We start from the raw sequence: 22220 nt of genomic DNA, 5'->3' as shown, positions 1-22220 counted from the left end.
AGCCGGAGGAGACGTTAATGGAATCCTGTAGTCAAAACCTGCAGGGAATTGTGTTATTGAATGTCTCACAAAGAAGATTCATGGGGAGAGCGATCGTCATCTGCACTGTGATCAGAGCCTACGATGGCATAGGATGATGGCTTATTGTGCACATCCATGTTAATGGCGATGTTTGATTTATTGGGGCTTTCACTTATTACATCGGGCCATTGATTGATCATCTGAGATACAGAACTTTCTCCAAGAGCCGATATCAGAGTGGACAGAACCGCTATATTTATATATCATAGAGCGTGAAAAACGATTCTCCGGCCTCAGTTCTACCTGTCCAATTAAATCAGCACAATAAATACCGATGCAGAAAAACCTCAAATGTGACAACCACGGGAAAATGTGCTTAGAGTTGTCACTTACCTTTCCTCACTTCTCTAAGCGAGAGTGTAATTGAACAAGCAGTGACACAGCACGGGAAAACGTCACACTATAGAGGAGCAAATCTTTCAAAATTCAATATTCACCAGCTTAATAAAATTGCTCCCAAAACGTCAATTGCAAGTACTGCAAACCCTTCAACTGCCCTAAAAATATGTGTGAAACAGTCTGAGGTCTCCTAGGACCGCACTGAGCACTCAAGCTATTGAAGGCAAACACAGCCTTAAAGGAGTTGTCCACTACTCGGAGAGCCCCTTATCAAAGAGTGTGTTTTCCTCTTGTACAATAATAACAATTGTTCTCCCCTCCAGTGCCGACTCCATTCCAGAGGTATCATGACTGCCTCTCTTGCGGCTCACATGTCATTGTTATTGTCATTGGCCAATTAGCGGCCACTTCACTTTCCACTCCTTCAGATGTAATTGACATTCGGAGGAGGTGAGAGCTGTGGTTTGTCACGATTCCTCTGTGCAGAGCATCTTGCATATTAGGAGATGTTCTGCTATGTTTTCCTAAGCACTAAGCAGGCAGGATAATTGACAGCACAGGATTCCATGCTGGTTCTGGGAGGTGCTGATTACTCAGGTGTTTTATCTTCCTGGTAATTGCTCTGCTTCTTTACGGAGCATGCTCTCCCAGAACCTTGCCAGTTGTACATTCTGGTTCAGTTGTTGTGCTGTTGGCCTGTGTTCCTGCTAGTGTTCTGATCTTTTGTTTCTTGACCCCAGACTGTTGGTTTGACTCCTCTCTGCCCACTCCCTGTTCCAGTCTTGACCTACTGGCTTTAGATCCTGGACTGTTAACTGACCACGTTTCAGTTTACTGCCTGCATCTATTACGTGCTCTCCTGGATTGTGACCTGACTACGCTTCTGTGTGCTCCATGAATCCATACGTGTCCTCCTGTTACCAGACCCCGGCTTTCCTGACTACTCTTCTGTTTGTACAACCCGTAAGTAGTGACTGCATTACACGGCTGCTCTCATTTCCACTGGATGTCTGAAGGAGGGGATAAGTGAAGTCTCCAGTGATTAGCTGAAGGGATTGTGTGGAATAATGACACGCGAGCTCCTGGAGAGCCAGTGCTGACACCGCTGACACAGCGTAGGCACCAGAGCGGAGTACAGTTAGTATTATTTTGTAAGAGGGAAGCATACTGATTGATAAGCAGCTGTCTGAATAGTGGACAACCCCTATACGTATTGACATGTATCACCATGTATGGTTATGGGTTAATAGATAGTTGCTGTTTCTCACTGATGTCCTGTCACACACTATTTTTAATGATTATTCCGTGTTTTAAAGGTTTATCCTCTCTATTGCTAAGCTGTGATGTCCTCTCACTGTCCAGATTCACTACAAAGCGACAGATGCATTCCCTGCTTCGGCTTTTGTACAGGCTATGGTAGTCCCTCCTGATTGTGCTAAAGCACGTGATGTGATTACTGTAAGACAATATGGGGAAGCCCTCAGGTCGTGTGAGACGTCTCTGGCTGTTTCAATCTCCTATGTAAAATAGTGTTGGGCATTTTTTGGCAATTCAATCATTTGTAAATTGTTTGAATAATCCGGGTCTGAATTAAAGACAAATTCAGTTGGCATCAAATCTATTTACTCTTTTCTTCACAATCTTAAAATCTTTGTGTGTAAAGACCTTTTGGATACAGTAATGCAAACCTGAGCCCCACGAGCCGGATACAGTAATGCAAACCTCAGCCCCACGAGCCGTATACAGTAATGCAAACCTCAGCACCACGAGCCGGATACAGTAATGCAAACCTCAGCCCCACGAGCCGGATACAGTAATGCAAACCTGAGCCCCACGAGCCGGATACAGTAATGCAAACCTCAGCCCCACGAGCCGGATACAGTAATGCAAACCTCAGCCCCACGAGCCGGATACAGTAATGCAAACCTCAGCCCCACGAGCCGGATACAGTAATGCAAACCTCAGCCCCACGAGCCGGATACAGTAATGCAAACCTCAGCCCCACGAGCCGGATACAGTAATGCAAACCTCAGCCCCACGAGCCGGATACAGTAACGCAAACCTCAGCCCCACGAGCCGGATACAGCAATGCAGACCTCATCCCCACGAGCCGGATACAGTAACGCAAACCTCAGCCCCACGAGCCAGATACAGTAACGCAAACCTCAGCCCCACGAGCCGGATACAGTAACGCAAACCTCAGCCCCACGAGCCGGATACAGTAACGCAAACCTGAGCCCCACGAGCCGGATACAGTAATGCAAACCTCAGCCCCACGAGCCGGATACAGTAACGCAAACCTCAGCCCCACGAGCCGGATACAGTAACGCAAACCTCAGCCCCACGAGCCGGATACAGTAATGCAAACCTCAGCCCCACGAGCCGGATACAGTAACGCAAACCTCAGCCCCACGAGCCGGATACAGTAATGCAAACCTGAGCCCCACGAGCCGGATACAGTAATGCAAACCTCAGCCCCACGAGCCGGATACAGTAATGCAAACCTGAGCCCCACGAGCCGGATACAGTAATGCAAACCTCAGCCCCACGAGCCGGATACAGTAACGCAAACCTCAGCCCCACGAGCCGGATACAGTAATGCAAACCTGAGCCCCACGAGCCGGATACAGTAATGCAAACCTCAGCCCCACGAGCTGGATACAGTAATGTAAACCTCAGCCCCACGAGCCAGATACAGTAATGCAAACCTCAGCCCCACGAGCTGGATACAGTAATGTAAACCTCAGCCCCACGAGCCGGATACAGTAATGCAAACCTCAGCCCCACAAGCCGGATACAGTAATGCAAACCTCATCCCCACGAGCCGGATACAGTAACGCAAACCTCAGCCCCACGAGCCGGATACAGTAATGCAAACCTCAGCCCCACGAGCCGGATACAGTAATGCAAACCTCAGCCCCACGAGCCGGATACAGTAATGCAAACCTCAGCCCCACGAGCCGGATACAGTAATGCAAACCTCAGCCCCACGAGCCGGATACAGTAATGCAAACCTCAGCCCCACGAGCCGGATACAGTAATGCAAACCTCAGCCCCACGAGCCGGATACTGTAATGCAAACCTCAGCCCCACGAGCCGGATACAGTAACGCAAACCTCAGCCCCACGAGCCGGATACAGTAACGCAAACCTCAGCCCCACGAGCCGGATACAGTAATGTAAACCTCAGCCCCACGAGCCGGATACAGTAATGCAAACCTCAGCCCCACGAGCCGGATACAGTAATGCAAACCTGAGCCCCACGAGCCGGATACAGTAATGCAAACCTCAGCCCCACGAGCTGGATACAGTAATGTAAACCTCAGCCCCACGAGCCGGATACAGTAATGCAAACCTCAGCCCCACGAGCTGGATACAGTAATGTAAACCTCAGCCCCACGAGCCGGATACAGTAATGCAAACCTCAGCCCCACGAGCCGGATACAGTAACGCAAACCTCAGCCCCACGAGCCGGATACAGTAACGCAAACCTCAGCCCCACGAGCCAGATACAGTAATGCAAACCTCAGCCCCACGAGCCGGATACAGTAATGCAAACCTCAGCCCCACGAGCCAGATACAGTAACGCAAACCTCAGCCCCACGAGCCGGATACAGTAACGCAAACCTCAGCCCCACGAGCCGGATACAGTAATGCAAACCTCAGCCCCACGAGCCGGATACAGTAATGCAAACCTCAGCCCCACGAGCCAGATACAGTAACGCAAACCTCAGCCCCACGAGCCGGATACAGTAACGCAAACCTCAGCCCCACGAGCCGGATACAGTAACGCAAACCTCAGCCCCACGAGCCGGATACAGTAATGCAAACCTCAGCCCCACAAGCCGGATACAGTAATGCAAACCTCAGCCCCACGAGCCGGATACAGTAATGCAAACCTCAGCCCCACGAGCCGGATACAGTAATGCAAACCTCAGCCCCACGAGCCGGATACAGTAATGCAAACCTCAGCCCCACGAGCCGGATACAGTAATGCAAACCTCAGCCCCACGAGCCGGATACTGTAATGCAAACCTCAGCCCCACGAGCCGGATACTGTAATGCAAACCTCAGCCCCACGAGCCGGATACAGTAATGCAAACCTCAGCCCCACGAGCCGGATACAGTAATGCAAACCTCAGCCCCACGAGCCGGATACAGTAACGCAAACCTCAGCCCCACGAGCCGGATACAGTAATGCAAACCTCAGCCCCACGAGCCGGATACAGTAATGCAAACCTCAGCCCCACGAGCCGGATACAGTAATGCAAACCTCAGCCCCACGAGCCGGATACAGTAATGCAAACCTCAGCCCCACGAGCCGGATACTGTAATGCAAACCTCAGCCCCACGAGCCGGATACTGTAATGCAAACCTCAGCCCCACGAGCCGGATACTGTAATGCAAACCTCAGCCCCACGAGCCGGATACAGTAATGCAAACCTCAGCCCCACGAGCCGGATACAGTAATGCAAACCTCAGCCCCACGAGCCGGATACAGTAATGCAAACCTCAGCCCCACGAGCCGGATACAGTAACGCAAACCTCAGCCCCACGAGCCGGATACAGTAATGCAAACCTCAGCCCCACGAGCCGGATACAGTAATGCAGACCTCAGCCCCACGAGCCGGATACAGTAATGCAGACCTCAGCCCCACGAGCCGGATACAGCAATGCAGACCTCATCCCCACGAGCCGGATACAGTAACGCAAACCTCAGCCCCACGAGCCAGATACAGTAACGCAAACCTCAGCCCCACGAGCCGGATACAGTAACGCAAACCTCAGCCCCACGAGCCGGATACAGTAACGCAAACCTCAGCCCCACGAGCCGGATACAGTAATGCAGACCTCAGCCCCACGAGCCGGATACAGTAACGCAAACCTCAGCCCCACGAGCCGGATACAGTAACGCAAACCTCAGCCCCACGAGCCGGATACAGTAACGCAAACCTCAGCCCCACGAGCCGGATACAGTAACGCAAACCTCAGCCCCACGAGCCGGATACAGTAACGCAAACCTCAGCCCCACGAGCCGGATACAGTAACGCAGACCTCAGCCCCACGAGCCGGATACAGTAATGCAGACCTCAGCCCCACGAGCCGGATACAGTAATGCAGACCTCAGCCCCACGAGCCGGATACAGTAACGCAAACCTCAGCCCCACGAGCCGGATACTGTAATGTAAACCTCAGCCCCACGAGCCGGATACAGTAACGCAAACCTCAGCCCCACGAGCCGGATACAGTAATGCAAACCTCAGCCCCACGAGCCGGATACAGTAATGCAAACCTCAGCCCCACGAGCCGGATACTGTAATGCAAACCTCAGCCCCACGAGCCGGATACAGCAATGCAGACCTCAGCCCCACGAGCCGGATACTGTAATGCAAACCTCAGCCCCACGAGCCGGATACAGTAATGCAGACCTCAGCCCCACGAGCCGGATACAGTAATGCAGACCTCAGCCCCACGAGCCGGATACAGTAATGCAGACCTCAGCCCCACGAGCCGGATACAGTAATGCAAACCTCAGCCCCACGAGCCGGATACAGCAATGCAGACCTCAGCCCCACGAGCCGGATACTGTAATGCAAACCTCAGCCCCACGAGCCGGATACAGCAATGCAGACCTCAGCCCCACGAGCCGGATACAGTAATGCAGACCTCAGCCCCACGAGCCGGATACAGTAATGCAGACCTCAGCCCCACGAGCCGGATACAGTAACGCAAACCTCAGCCCCACGAGCCGGATACTGTAATGTAAACCTCAGCCCCACGAGCCGGATACAGTAACGCAAACCTCAGCCCCATGAGCCGGATACAGTAACGCAAACCTCAGCCCCACGAGCCGGATACAGTAATGCAGACCTCAGCCCCACGAGCCGGATACAGCAATGCAGACCTCAGCCCCACGAGCCGGATACTGTAATGCAAACCTCAGCCCCACGAGCCGGATACAGTAACGCAAACCTCAGCCCCACGAGCCGGATACAGTAACGCAAACCTCAGCCCCACAAGCCGGATACAGTAATGCAAACCTCAGCCCCACGAGCCGGATACAGTAACGCAAACCTCAGCCCCACGAGCCGGATACAGTAATGCAAACCTCAGCCCCACGAGCCGGATACAGTAATGCAAACCTCAGCCCCACGAGCCGGATACAGTAACGCAAACCTCAGCCCCACGAGCCGGATACAGTAACGCAAACCTCAGCCCCACAAGCCGGATACAGTAATGCAAACCTCAGCCCCACGAGCCGGATACAGTAACGCAAACCTCAGCCCCACGAGCCGGATACAGTAATGCAAACCTCAGCCCCACGAGCCGGATACAGTAACGCAAACCTCAGCCCCACGAGCCGGATACAGTAATGCAGACCTCAGCCCCACGAGCCGGATACAGTAATGCAAACCTCAGCCCCACGAGCCGGATACAGTAATGTAAACCTCAGCCCCACGAGCCGCAGCTGTCATTTACTGTAATACTTTGCAGGACTTAAGTATGCTTTACACGCAACAACTACACTAACGAGATGTCGTTGGGGTCACGGAATTCGTGACGCACATCCGGCCTCGTTAGCGATGTCGTTGTGTGTGAAACGCACGAACGACCGTTAACGATCAAAATGACTCACCTAATCGTTGATCGTTGTCCGGTCGTTCTAATCCCGATTATCGTTGCTGTTGCAGGACGCAGATTGTTCGTCGTTCCTGCGGCAGCATACATCGCTATGTGTGACACGGCAGGAGCGAGGAACATCACCGTCCCTGCGGCCGCCCGCAATGAGAAAGGAAGGAGGTGGGCGGCATGTTCCAGCCGCTCATCTCCGCCCCTCCACTTCTATTGGGCGGCCGCTTAGTGACACCACTGTGACGCCGAATGAACCGTCCCGTTAGAAAGGAGGCGGTTCGCCGGCCACAGTGACGTCGCTAGGCAGGTAAGTCCGTGTGACGGGTGTTATCGATGTTGTGCGCGACGGGCAGCGATTTGCCCGTGACGCACAACCGACGGGGGCGGGTGCTATCGCTCGCGACATCACTAGCGATGTCGAGCGCGTAAAACCCGCTTTACCAAATTGATATTTCCAATTTCTCCACAATCTGACCCCAATTAGAATGTATAAATGCTCATTCCATCTGATTGGTCTGTCTTGTCTGTAGGATTGTAAGATTGGTGAGAAATCTTCGTGTGCAACTTTACTGCTCAGTCGATTTTTCATACTTGGAGTTGCACTGAAAGTGTTAACCAGTCAAGAGTGTAAACCTGCAGCGATCTGTGTTAGAAATGCGGAGCGTTATCCTGGTAAGGAAAGCATTCACTTATCCCGGTGTCTGCGCTCCACACAAACGGATTCCCCAGATTTACATTTTCATTTTCATTCGCGCTGTCAGGCAATTTGACATTTTTCAGGGTAATAAAATGCGGTTGTCGTTTCTGCCTCTGGATTGATTTTTTCTTACTGTTCCTTATGAAAAAATAAAAATATTTTCTTATGCAGAAAACACCGCTTCGGATGTGAGGAGATGTACGGAGAACCTGCTGGCACAGAAATGTGGAGAAATAGCGCTCAGCAAGATAAGGATAAAGTTCTTCGTGCAGATTCCTCCTTTGACTCCACTAAGGAATTTATGCCTACTTTTAATAGGCCCATAATCAATAGGTTGGTGAGTGATTACATTGTATATTCACCCTCTCCTACACATACTGAACATGCATAGAATTATTATTTAACGGCCTTCAGCTCACTCTTGAGCCATGGCAACTTGATGGATGAACAGTCTGTAGGAAGATCGATCTTGTGCAGCCCAGATAGGTCCACCAGGGTTTTCATCTAGATAGGCGTACAAGGCTATAGTATCCAGCCATCAGGTTGCTGGACTTCCTCTTTGCCTTGTTCCTTCACATCTTACAATCATGAAATATTTCTCCAGTGATCTCCAGATTGCTCTCTTTGTATAATGTGTCCAAAGTAGGCAAGTCGTAGCTTAAACTTGGGGATCATTTATTTCGAGTGACATCTCTGGCTTGATTTATCCCAGAATTGATTTGATTGTTCTTCTTGCCATGCATGGTATTGATAACCTCCTTCTCGAGCACCACATTTTGAAGGTGTTGATTCTTATTCTGTCTTGTTTCTTTATCTCCAGGTTACGCATCCATATGTTACTATAGAGAAGACTACACTATGTGTGAGCCGAGACCAGAATATGTACGAGCCGTGTCTTCGTCACCAGTGAAATGTTCCTCAATTTGAGGATCTTATCTAGTGTCACGCTCCCCGTGTCCCAGCACCGCTCCTTACCCACTGATCCAGTCCATGTGTTCACCAGTCATGGCTGCCGCTCCCGCTCGTGCTCTCCTGTGTCCTGCTCCTGGTCTTATGAGTCTGACTCTGAGTCTTAGCCACATGGTTCTGTATAGGACCAGGCCGCGCCCACTCTCCTGGTCTTATAGGCCCAGCACACCTGCAGCAGGAAATGACATGAGGCTGTGCTGGGTATATAAGACTGGCCTTTCCTTGTGGGCGGGGCCTGATCAACGTGTCTTGTAGCTAGTCTTATGAGCTAGGTGCTCAGGTCCCCTGGTACTGTGTCCGACTGACTTCTTGTCCTTGCACTCTGGTACCTGTGCCTGTTTACATTATTGTCCTAAAGAACTCTGTGACTCTGGTGACCTGCTTATACTTGTCCCTGCCACGTCAGTGCTCCGGCTGCCGTGTGCCCTGCCCTCCGGTGGGGTGCAAGGTCCAGTGGATCCACCTCCTGGGCCCACCAGTACTCCCGGCCCTGAGAGACTGATCAGGCCATGGATCCCGCTGGAGCACAAACATCGGAGCTGGCTGAGCTGCGCCAGGAGCTGGCACAACAGCGGGAAACCCTGAACCGGATGCTGAAATTCATGACGTCCGTGGACCACCGGTTGTATATGCTGCAGACTGCCGTCTCATCCATGCAGCAACCAGTCTCCAGGTCCGAACCAGTTTCTTCCACGGCCTCGCAACTTCGCCTCGCTAGTCCGCCTCGCTATGCAGGGGATCCCAAGTCCTGCCGCGGTTTCCTGAACCAGTGCTCTCTGCACTTCCAGTTGCTCCCGCACTTGTTTGCCTCAGACCAGGCCAAGGTGGCGTTCCTGATGTCACACCTGGAAGGCGAAGCCCTGGCCTGGATTAACCCCCTGTGGGAAAACGAGGATCCAATGATCACCGACATCCAGGAGTTCCTGCGAGCCTTCAGAGGCACCTTCGACGAACCCGGACGAACTACCGCAGTGACCTCTACGCTCCTCCGGCTACGCCAAGGGACCCAAACAGTCAGCCAATACGCCATCCAGTTCCGCACGCTCGCTTCGGAGCTGGGCTGGAACAATGAGGCCTTAACAGCGGCCTTTTGGGAGGGTCTCTCTGGTCGTATTAAAGACGAACTAGCCGGCCGTGATGTCCCTCACACCCTGGACGCTTTGATTTCCCTGGCCACCCGGATTGATCTCCGCTTTCAGGAGCGTACCAAAGAGAGAGTCCGGGAGAAGCGACCACCTTGCCATGCCTTGCCCCCGCAGAGACCTACCGTTCCCTCGTCCCTGCCTTTCCGTGACTTATCGCCAGAACCCATGCAGGTGGACCGTCTGACCCAGGCCAAGCAACGCCGTGCAGAACGGCTCGCCCGGGGCCTGTGCTTCTATTGCGGAGACGGGTCACATATGCTACGTTCTTGCCCGGAGAAACCTGGTAGACCCCAGGTCCAAGGGGAGGTGGGAACCGCCACCCTTGGCACCGGAATCCCCTCCGTTCCAGTTACGCAGACTGTCCAGGTGACGACGGAGAGGATCAGGTTCACAGCAGAGGCCCACATTGATTCTGTGGCAGCGGGTAATTTCATACACCAGTCTGCAGTGAACCGATACCAGGTACCTGTGATCCCGCTTGCCAAGCCCCTCTGGTTCACCTCCGTGGATGGTAAACCACTATACGAACCTGTCCGGTATACCACTGAACCCGTGAGACTCCAGGTTGGCACTTTGCATACTGAGACCATTGCCTTCTATGTCATCCCAAGAATGGCTCCTGAGCTCCTGCTGGGTCTGCCCTGGCTTCAACTCCATGACCCTGCCATTGGTTGGCGCTCTGGCGCTATTACTCGCTGGGGGCCCTTGTGTCATGACCACTGCCTACAGCCCGTTCCTCGGCCCCTGTCACCTGAACCTGTTATGCCGCAGGAAGAGGTGACGACGCAGTCCAGTGCCGTATCACAACTCCTGTCACTTGTACCTGTGGTGCCACCGGAACCAGAGGAGACGACGCACTCCAGCGACGTTCCACCATCCCTGACGATTGAGACTGTGGTGCCACCGGAACCAGAGGAGGCGACGCACTCCAGCGACGTTCCACCGCCCCTGACAACTGAGACTGTGATGCCACCGGCTACCGAGGAAGAGACATTGTCCTGTATCCGGTCCGAGGCGCCCGATCCGGTCGTCCAGGACTCCAGTCCTGCTTCTGACTGTCTCCCCCCGCTTCCCGTTGCCCCCGTTGCCACTGCTGGTAGATCGGCTAGGCGTCGTGCGGCCAGGAAGGCGGTACGGGATCAGCGGTCCTTCCCTGCCTTTGTGTTGGATCCTGGTCCGGTGACTCGATCCGGGGTGCCCCTGGGGTTTTGTGCACGGAGGGGGGGGCATAGAGGGGGTGGGGTACTGTCACGCTCCCCGTGTCCCAGCACCGCTCCTTACCCACTGATCCAGTCCATGTGTTCACTAGTCATGGCTGCCGCTCCCGCTCGTGCTCTCCTGTGTCCTGCTCCTGGTCTTATGAGTCTGACTCTGAGTCTTAGCCACATGGTTCTGTATAGGACCAGGCCGCGCCCACTCTCCTGGTCTTATAGGCCCAGCACACCTGCAGCAGGAAATGACATGAGGCTGTGCTGGGTATATAAGACTGGCCTTTCTTTGTGGGCGGGGCCTGATCAACGTGTCTTGTAGCTAGTCTTATGAGCTAGGTGCTCAGGTCCCCTGGTACCGTGTCCTACTGACTTCTTGTCCTTGCACTCTGGTACCTGTGCCTGTTTACATTATAGTCCTAAAGAACTCTGTGACTCTGGTGACCTGCTTATACTTGTCCCTGTCACGTCAGTGCTCCGGCTGCCGTGTGCCCTGCCCTCCGGTGGGGTGCAAGGTCCAGTGGATCCACCTCCTGGGCCCACCAGTACTCCCGGCCCTGACATCTAGTGACTTCATTGTTGATTTGCCCATAGCTACTCTATTGATTCCGGGTGTCATCACTGCAACTGTTGCTTAGTAAATGTAAAAGTTCCTGATGAGGCTGGTCAGATGGTTCAGCACACCCAGATCCTTCATGGTATTCCAGAGTGTCTGGTGATCAATAGTGGAAGGCTTTGCTGTAGTCGAGGAAGAAGAAATAGGTCTTGTTATATTCTTTGGCCTTTTCCTTTATTCATCTGATGTTAAAACTTGATGGACAGTACAATATGCATTTAATACTTCAGACACATGCTGATATTAATATAAACTCACTATGATGAGAACACTTAATATCTGACTGCATTTTATCTCTTTGCTGTATATAAATACTATTATTATTATTATTATTATTATTATTATTATTATTATAGTGCCATTTTGTTCCATGGCACTTACATGTGAAAAGGGGACAAGTACAATAATCATAAACAAAACAAGGTACAGGAGGCTAGAGGACCCTGCCTGTGAGGGCTCACCATCTACAAGGGATCGGTGAGGGTACAGTAGGTAAAGGTGGAGATGGTCTTGTGGCGCTATGGTGGACTGAGGGTTACGGCATGTTGTAGGCTTGTCAGAAGACGTGGGTCCTCAGGTTCCTTTTGAAGCTTTTCACGGTAGGTGAGAGTCTGATATGCTTGGGTAGAGAGTTCCAGAGTATGGGGGAGGCACTGGAGAAGTCTTGTTTGCCATTGTGGGAAGAGGAGATACGAGGGGAGTCAAGATGGAGATCTTGTGAGGATCTGAGGTTACGTGCAGGTAAGTACCGGGAGACTAGGTCACAGATGTATGGAGGAGACAGGTTGTGGATGGCTTTGTAGGTCATGGTTAGAGTTTGAACTGGAGTCATTGGACAATGGGAGGCCAGTGAAGGGATTGGCAGAGAGGAGAGGCCAGGGGAATAGCGGAGGGACAGGTGAATTATTCGGGCAGCATAGTGTAGAATAAATTGTAGGGGTGTGAGAGTGTTAGAAGAGAGGCCACAGAGCAGGAGGTTGCAGTAGTCCGGCCGGGAAATAATGAAGAATATACAGTTAGGTCCAGAAATATTTGGACAGTGACACAAGTTTTGTTATTTTAGCTGTTTACAAAAGCATGTTCAGAAATACAATTATATATATAATATGGGCTGAAAGTGCACACTCCCAGCTGCAATATGAGAGTTTTCACATCCAAATCGGAGAAAGGGTTTAGGAATCATGGCTCTGTAATGCATAGCCTCCTCGTTTTCAAGGGACCAAAAGTAATTGGACAAGGGACTCTAAGGGCTGCAATTAACTCTGAAGGCGTCTCCCTCGTTAACCTGTAATCAATGAAGTAGTTAAAAGGTCTGGGGTTGATTACAGGTGTGTGGTTTTGCATTTGGAAGCTGTTGCTGTGACCAGACAACATGCGGTCTAAGGAACTCTCAATTGAGGTGAAGCAGAACATCCTGAGGCTGAAAAAAAAGAAAAAATCCATCAGAGAGATAGCAGACATGCTTGGAGTAGCAATATCAACAGTCGGGTACATTCTGAGAAAAAAGGAATAGACTGGAGAGCTTGGGAACTCAAAAAGGCCTGGGTGTCCACGGATGACAACAGTGGTGGATGATCGCCGCATACTTTCTTTGGTGAAGAAGAACCCGTTCACAACATCAAATGAAGTCCAGAACACTCTCAGTGAAGTAGGTGTATCTGTCTCTAAGTCACCAGTAAAGAGAAGACACCATGAAAGTAAATACAAAGGGTTCACATCTAGATGCAAACTATTCATCAATTCCAAAAATAGACAGGCCAGAGTTAAATTTGCTGAAAAACACCTCATGAAGCCAGCTCAGTTCTGGAAAAGTATTCTATGGACAGATGAGACAAAGATCAACCTGTACCAGAATGATGGGAAGAAAAAAGTGTGGAGAAGAAAGGGAACGGCACATAATCCAAGGCACACCACATCCTCTGTAAAACATGGTGGAGGCAGCGTGATGGCATGGGCATGCATGGCTTTCAATGGCACTGGGTCACTTGTGTTTATTGATGACATAACAGCAGACAAGAGTAGCCGGATGAATTCTGAAGTGTACCGGGATATACTTTCAGCCCAGATTCAGCCAAATGCCGCAAAGTTGATTGGACGGTGCTTCATAGCACAGATGGACAATGACCCCAAGCATACAGACAAAGCTACCCAGGAGTTCATGAGTGCAAAAAAGTGGAACATTCTGCAATGGCCAAGTCAATCACCAGATCTTAACCCAATTGAGCATGCATTTCACTTGCTCAAATCCAGACTTAAGACGGAAAGACCCACAAACAAGCAAGACCTGAAGGCTGCGGCTGTAAAGGCCTGGCAAAGCATTAAGAAGGAGGAAACCCAGCGTTTGGTGATGTCCATGGGTTCCAGACTTAAGGCAGTGATTGCCTCCAAAGGATTCGCAACAAAATATTGAAAATAAAAATATTTTGTTTGGGTTTGGTTTATTTGTCCAATTACTTTTGACCTCCTAAAATGTGGAGTGTTTGTAAAGAAATGTGTACAATTCCTACAATTTCTATCAGATATTTTTGTTCAAACCTTCAAATTAAACGTTACAATCTGCACTTGAATTCTGTTGTAGAGGTTTCATTTCAAATCCAATGTGGTGGCATGCAGAGCCCAACTCGCCAAAATTGTGTCACTGTCCAAAGATTTCTGGACCTAACTGTATATACTATACATACCACGATATGTAAACTTTCATCTACACGTTACATATCCTTTTATGCAGTCACATTCACATCACACTTCATGCCATCAGTAAATGGAAGGAGTCTGACTAGATAGGACTATTTTATTGTCTGTTACCATAGGTCTGCATAGGAGCTGTGCTCATAAAACGGCAGATTTTTAATCAATATGATTTACAACATTTTTACGTTTTTCCATTTAGATGGATTTAAAAAAACAAACACAAATGAACTGTGAAGGTGGGCGATATCTCCACATGTAAATTACCCATGAAGCATGAATGATCGAGTGTTACCATATCGATGACAATGGGAAATGTGTGAGCCATGGTATCAGTACTTGTAGAAGTGTGACCGTGAATTAATGAGTGTCACCTCAGTGTGTGACTCTGGGGTACAATAGCGGAGTGTGACCCTGGGTGTACGATAGCGGAGTGTGACCCTGGGTTGTACGATAGCGGAGTGTGACCCTGGGTGTACGATAGCGGAGTGTGACCCTGGGTTGTACGATAGCGGAATGTGACCCTGGGTTGTACGATAGCGGAGTGTGACCCTGGGTTGTACGATAGCGGAGTGTGACCCTGGGTTGTACGATAGCGGAGTGTGACCCTGGGTGTACGATAACGGAGTGTGACCCTGGGTTGTACGATAGCGGAGTGTGACCCTGGGTTGTATGATAGCGGAGTGTGACCCTGTATTGTACGATAGCGGAGTGTGACCCTGGGTGTACGATAGCGGAGTGTGACCCTGGGTTGTACGATAGCGGAGTGTGACCCTGGTTGTACGATAGCGGAGTGTGACCCTGGGTGTACGATAGTGGAGTGTGACCCTGGGTGTACGATAGCGTAGTGTGACCCTGGGTTGTACGATAGCGGAGTGTGACCCTGGGTTGTACGATAGCGGAGTGTGACCCTGGGTTGTACGATAGCGGAGTGTGACCCTGGGTTGTACGATAGCGGAGTGTGACCCTGGGTTGTACGATAGCGGAGTGTGACCCTGGGTTGTACGATAGCGGAGTGTGACCCTGGGTTGTACGATAGCGGAGTGTGACCCTGGGTGTACGATAGCGGAGTGTGACCCTGGGTTGTATTGTACGATAGCGGAGTGTGACCCTGGGTTGTACGATAGCGGAGTGTGACCCTGGGTTGTACGATAGCGGAGTGTGACCCTGGGTTGTACGATAGTGGAGTGTGACCCTGGGTGTACGATAGTGGAGTGTGACCCTGGGTGTACGATAGCGTAGTGTGACCCTGGGTGTACGATAGCGTAGTGTGACCCTGGGTGTACGATAGCGGAGTGTGACCCTGGGTTGTACGATAGCGGAGTGTGACCCTGGGTTGTACGATAGCGGAGTGTGACCCTGGGTGTACGATAGTGGAGTGTGACACTGGGTGTACGATAGCGTAGTGTGACCCTGGGTGTACGATAGCGGAGTGTGACCCTGGGTTGTACGATAGCGGAGTGTGACCCTGGGTTGTACGATAGCGGAGTGTGACCCTGGGTGTACGATAGTGGAGTGTGACACTGGGTGTACGATAGCGTAGTGTGACCCTGGGTGTACGATAGCGGAGTGTGACCCTGGGTTGTACGATAGCGGAGTGTGACCCTGGGTTGTACGATAGCGGAGTGTGACCCTGGTTGTACGATAGTGGAGTGTGACCCTGGGTGTACGATAGTGGAGTGTGACCCTGGGTGTACGATAGCGTAGTGTGACCCTGGGTTGTACGATAGCGGAGTGTGACCCTGGGTGTACGATAGCGGAGTGTGACCCTGGGTTGTACGATAGCGGAGTGTGACCCTGGGTGGTACGATAGCGGAGTGTGACCCTGGGTGTACGATAGTGGAGTGTGACACTGGGTGTACGATAGCGTAGTGTGACCCTGGGTTGTACGATAGCGGAGTGTGACCCTGGGTGTACGATAGCGGAGTGTGACCCTGGGTTGTACGATAGCGGAGTGTGACCCTGGGTGTACGATAGCGGAGTGTGACCCTGGGTGTACGATAGCGGAGTGTGACCCTGGGTGTACGATAGCGGAGTGTGACCCTGGGTGTACGATAGCGGAGCGTGACCCTGGGTGTACGATAGCGGAGTGTGACCCTGGGTGTACGATAGAGGAGTGTGACCCTGGGTGTACGATAGTGGAGTGTGACCCTGGGTTGTACGATAGCGGAGTGTGACCCTGGGTGTACGATAGCGGAGCGTGACCCTGGGTGTACGATAGCGGAGTGTGACCCTGGGTGTACGATAGAGGAGTGTGACACTGGGGTACAATAGCGGAGTGTGACCCTGGGTGTACGATAGCGGAGTGTGACCCTGGGTGTACGATAGCGGAGTGTGACCCTGGGTGTACGATAGCGGAGTGTGACCCTGGGTGTACGATAGCGGAGTGTGACCCTGGGTGTACGATAGCGGAGTGTGACACTGGGGTATAATAGCGGAGTGTGACCCCATTGTGAGTAGAGGATCTTGAGAATCTGCCATTTGTGCCCTCCTTCTCTTATACGCTAATGCCTCTGTTTCCTGGATCCATCTTTAAAAGTTGAGGTTTCCTTTTGTTTTTCGCTCCACGTTCGGGCGACTTTGACTTCTGATTATTTTGTTTGCTTCTGAGCCTCCGATCAATGATTCAGTTATCAGTCGTTGGCTCGTGTTACCTGGCAGCGAGATCTGGGACATGAAGACAAAGATTTTGGCCGTCCTCTCAGCCGCCCCTCGTCCGACGCCAGGATCCACAAAGATGTAAATGAATTCCAGCAACAAGAAATGATTGTTATTATTACAGATACAATCCCCAAATCTGGACGATGCACAGACGTTTCCAGGGTTGGTATCCTGCGCTGAAAGCTTCACTGTATCTCAAAATATGCTGTGACTTTCTAATAGACTTTGTGGTTCTCACCATTTCAATATCTCTGAAAACATCTTTAATATTCCCTCTATTGTAATTGCTTCTTTTACTAAAACGTCTCATTCTGCACTTACTTGTAGCTCATATATTTGTGTCAACATCTCGGAAGCAAAACACCTTTTTCAAACGCTGCCCAATAAATGCCTGAACACGTCTGGAGCGCCCACTTTTTCCTTGGGAAATATGTAAAACCACCCCTTTTGGAATAAGATGTTCCTAAATTTCCCAATATTGTTACCGAAAACTCCAGCCTGTTGGAAACTATGTTGATACCCAGCAAAGGGGGACACTGGGCAGAGTAGAAAGCTCCCCAAAAAGGCCCTCATATGTCTTAAGGGTGCTTTACACTCTGCGACATCGCTAGCGATCTCATTAGCGATGTAACACGCCAGATCGCACATACGATTTGCCGAGATCGCACATGCGACTGGCGCTTAAAAAAAAAAAAATTGACATATGTGATCTCGGAAAATCTTATCTGCGATCTGGCGTGTCACATCGCTAACGAGATCGCTAGCGATGTGGCAGCGTGTAAAGCACCCTTAAGGCTAAAGGCATCAGAGTCCTCCGATTTCCACAGTGCTGGCCGAAGCTTTGACAAGTGATACCTGGTGAGGGAGGCATGTGGACTGTGAGAAAAGCTGCTACTAGATATGTCTGACCTCAACTTACACCAATCCTTCCATATGAAACATGTGAGTGCTCATCTGAGCCAGGCGTGCACATATCTGTTGGATGAACGAGCAATCAGGCAACCACTAAAGGATCGCATCCTCTGTCCTGAGGCTTAACGAGATGGATATTCAGAGTGAGATAAAGGGCTTTCGTTAACCTGTCGTGACATGTTATTATATACAGTACTTTATGGCTTAAGGTGCATTCCCAGTATCCAATAATGGGGTACCAGGATTCCTGATTGTTGGCCTGTCTGAATCGAACTGCCGAGAACAATGACATTCTATGTGCCCAGAGCTATCGTATTACTGATTTGTTCTGTGTGCATGGCAGTGCCGTTGCCTGTACATACCAGCGATTGACTTTTGATCGGCCTGTATGTCGCCAGTTGGCAGTCATATGATGTCTGTCTTCGGCAAGTGTAAAGGGGGCTTTACACGCTACGATATCGTTAATGTTTGGTCGCCGGGGTCAAGTTGTTAGTGACGCACATCCGGCGTCATTAACAATATCGCAGCGTGTAATACTTACCTGCGACCTTAGGCGACCTCAAAAATGGTGAAAATCGTTCACCATGGAGAGGTCGCCCCAAAGTCAAAAATCGGTAAGGGTTGTTTATCCAGGTGGTTCATCGCTCATGCGGCAGCACACATCGCTATGTGTGACACCGCATGAGCGAGGAACGTCTCCTTACCTGCCGCCAACCCCAATGCGGAAGGAAGGAGGTGGGCGGGATGTTACGTCCTGCTCATCTCCGCCCCTCTTCTTTGATTGGCCGGCCGCTTAGTGACGTTGCGGTGACGTCGCTGTGATGCCGAACGTCCCTCCCCCTTGAAGGAGGGATTGTTCGGCAGTCACAGCGACGCCGCCGACCAGGTAAGTATGTGTGACGCTGCGTAGCGATAATTTTCGCTACGGCAGCGATCACAAACAATCGCATGCGCGATGGGGGCGGGTACTTACACAGTCGCTACCGTGTAAAGCCCCCTTAACTGCAAAGGAAGGCTCTGGCACTGATTGTTCTTAGATCTACATTTCCTGGAGGTTTGTGCATCATTATTCATTGGGTTTTTATCTACCCATGTGTGTTGCTTGCCAAGTGTGATGAGCGTGTCACGTGCGTTCAGACCTACTGGCATCTGACGCACAACAAATAAACACAAACAAATGGGACACCGTGGACACGATAACAACAAAAAAAAAACAAAGAAAAATTGTATGAAAAATACCCTGAATAATAATGAATAAAATGCAAGTGCAATAACAACGTAGGTGTCAAGCTACCACTAGGGGGCGCTGGGATTCGGGTAGATATAGACTCCTGAGAGCAGTAATACAGAGACCCACTAGAGGTTGCTAACAAGCGCAGGAATAGTCGATCAGCCACACTCTATGCCGGGGTGACACGTCTGTACAAAAGAGTAATCAAGCCAAAGTCAGATAACAGAGCCGAGGTCAGATGCCGGGAGGACAAGTAAGCACTGGGGAGGGAAAAGGAGAGGACACAGAACAGTACCAGAGACAGGAGGACAGGGAGGTACAGAGGTCAGTTCGGGCAGGAGGGACGGAGGTCAGGTCGGGCAGGAGGGACGGAGGTCAGGTCGGGCAGGAGGGACGGAGGTCAGGTCGGGCAGGAGGGACGGAGGTCAGGTCGGGCAGGAGAGGCGGAGGTCAGGTCGGGAAGAAGGGACGGAGATCAGGTCGGGCAAGAGGGACGGAGGTCAGGTCGGGCAGGAATAGAACAGCGAACTCTCACATGAACAGTTGCACACAGCAGAGCCGGAAATATTACTGGCAGCGTTCTGGTTGAGTCCAGCCACAATAAAGTAGTGTGAGTCCCGGAACGAGCCACCCCCGAGCAAGCCCCTCCCAGAAGACTTAACCCCATCGGAGTACCACTACAGTCATGAAATGCGGGCCCTAGGGTTAGTGAGAGGGGTAGATGGGAAACCTCCTATCCTCACACAGTCTCCGCAACTGTCACCGAGCAAGAACCTGAGACCCTTAAAAAACCCTGTAGATGCTCTGGCTAGTGAGAGGCAGGTGAGGTTCACTACATCCACCACTGCAATAATAAGACACAAGGAAAGGAAAGACAAATTCGGGAAACAGCAATAAAGAAAGGATAAAGCCTGAATTCAGGACAATGCTTCAGCAGGACCTTCCACCAAGGGGGCCCAGAGAACAAAGAATTTGTATCTTCAGCAAGGATTGTTGGGGAATGCCACTACGTAAACCTGAAGGGGTGTGGTTACAAAGTAGCTGCAGCTAAAGCACTCCTAGGAACTGCTGGACAACAAAACTGACATGAACTCATAAGGCACTAAAAGAAATGAAACCGCATTTAAATGTAGAATCCCAGATTGAAATGAGGCATCCCAACCCTGAATCTGTCACTAATCTCCAAAAATAGAGAGATGACTGTGAAACTGTGACCCTCAGACCATGTGTCATCCATGTCCCCCTTCTGCTCGGTGTCTTCTACGTCTGCTCCAGCTCTCGGCTCCGGGATACTGATGGCTTTATTGATCCCATGTTGCAGTCCACTTGCAATTTTCTCTCCAAACTACCTGCAATTTATCGCCCTGGCAGGATCAGCAGCCTGTAATTATACCGCCCTGACCCTCCATCCATCCGTCATAGGGAGTGAGGCTCAAAGATTTGAGCCACTCAGACTCTACTGACTGGGACCTGAGGGCTGCACTAATCATCAGCTGTATAAAAACATGGCGGAGCAGAAGGTAGTGGTGTTTCCATAAACCATTTATCACAACAAGTGTAATCATTGCAGATTTAGGCAGATCCGAAGAGACAGGAGCACAAAAATCTTCTGAATTACAGAAGAAATGGCTTTATCCAAACTACAGAAGCGGCACGACACTCAGATTTCTCCTTCAGTAACATTGTCCTTATATTTATGAGAAAATATAAAGCACACAGTACTAACTTGTCTGTCACTTTTTGTATAAGGGGATGAGGCAGTGGTGGCGGGCCTATCCGTGGTCTTTTGTGGCCGGACTCTCCTGCTGTCTAGCTGTGCGCCCTCTGGACGTCTATGTACCATGTGTAGCAGTTCTCGTCTGTCTCTTCTGTACCGTATGTACCGGTTCTCGTCAGTCTCCTCTGTACCGCATGTGCCGGTTCTCGTCTGTCTCCTCTGTACCGTATGTGCCGATTCTCGTCTGTCTCCTCTGTACTGTATGTGCCGGTTCTCGTCTATACCTTCTGTACCGTATGTGCCGGGTCTCGTCTGTCTCCTCTGTACTGTATGTGCCGGGTCTCGTCTGTCTCCTCTGTACTGTATGTGCCGGGTCTCGTCTGTCTCCTCTGTACTGTATGTGCAGGGTCTTGTCTGTCTCCTCTGTACCGTATGTGCCGGGTCTCGTCTCTCTCCATGTACCGTATGTGCCGAGTCTCGTCTGCCTCCTCTGTACTGTATGTGCTGGGTCTCGTCTGTCTCCTCTGTACTGTATGTGCCGTTCTCGTCTGTCTCCTCTGTACTGTATGTGCAGGGTCTTGTCTGTCTCCTCTGTACCGTATGTGCCGGGTCTCGTCTCTCTCCATGTACCGTATGTGCCGGGTCTCGTCTGTCTCCTCTGTACTGTATTTGCCGTTCTCGTCTGTCTCCTCTGTACCGTATGGGCCGGTTCTCGTCGGTCTCCTCTGTACCGTATGTGCCGGTTCTCGTCATTCTCTTCTGTACCGTATGTGCTGGTTCTCGTCGGTCTCCTCTCCTCTGTACCGTATGTGCCGGCTCTCGTCTGTCTCCTCTGTACCGTATGTGCCGATTCTCGTCTGTCTCTTCTGTACCGTATGTGCCGGTTCTCGTCTGTCTCCTCTGTACTGTATGTGCCGGTTCTTGCCGGTCTCCTCTGTACCGTATGTGCCGGTTCTTGTCTGTCTCCTCTGTACCGTATGTGCCGATTCTCGTCTGTCTCCTCTGTACCGTATGTGCCGGGTCTCGTCTGTCTCCTCTGTACTGTATGTGCCGTTCTCGTCTGTCTCCTCTGTACTGTATGTGCAGGGTCTTGTCTGTCTCCTCTGTACCGTATGTGCCGGGTCTCGTCTCTCTCCATGTACCGTATGTGCCAGGTCTCGTCTGTCTCCTCTGTACTGTATGTGCCGGGTCTCGTCTGTCTCCTCTGTACTGTATGTGCCGTTCTCGTCTGTCTCCTCTGTACTGTATGTGCAGGGTCTTGTCTGTCTCCTCTGTACCGTATGTGCTGGGTCTCGTCTCTCTCCATGTACCGTATGTGCCGGTT

This window comes from Anomaloglossus baeobatrachus, chromosome 12 (assembly GCF_048569485.1).
Source record: "Anomaloglossus baeobatrachus isolate aAnoBae1 chromosome 12, aAnoBae1.hap1, whole genome shotgun sequence".
Taxonomy (NCBI): domain Eukaryota; kingdom Metazoa; phylum Chordata; class Amphibia; order Anura; family Aromobatidae; genus Anomaloglossus; species Anomaloglossus baeobatrachus.
Note: the sequence above shows the minus strand (reverse complement) of the source record.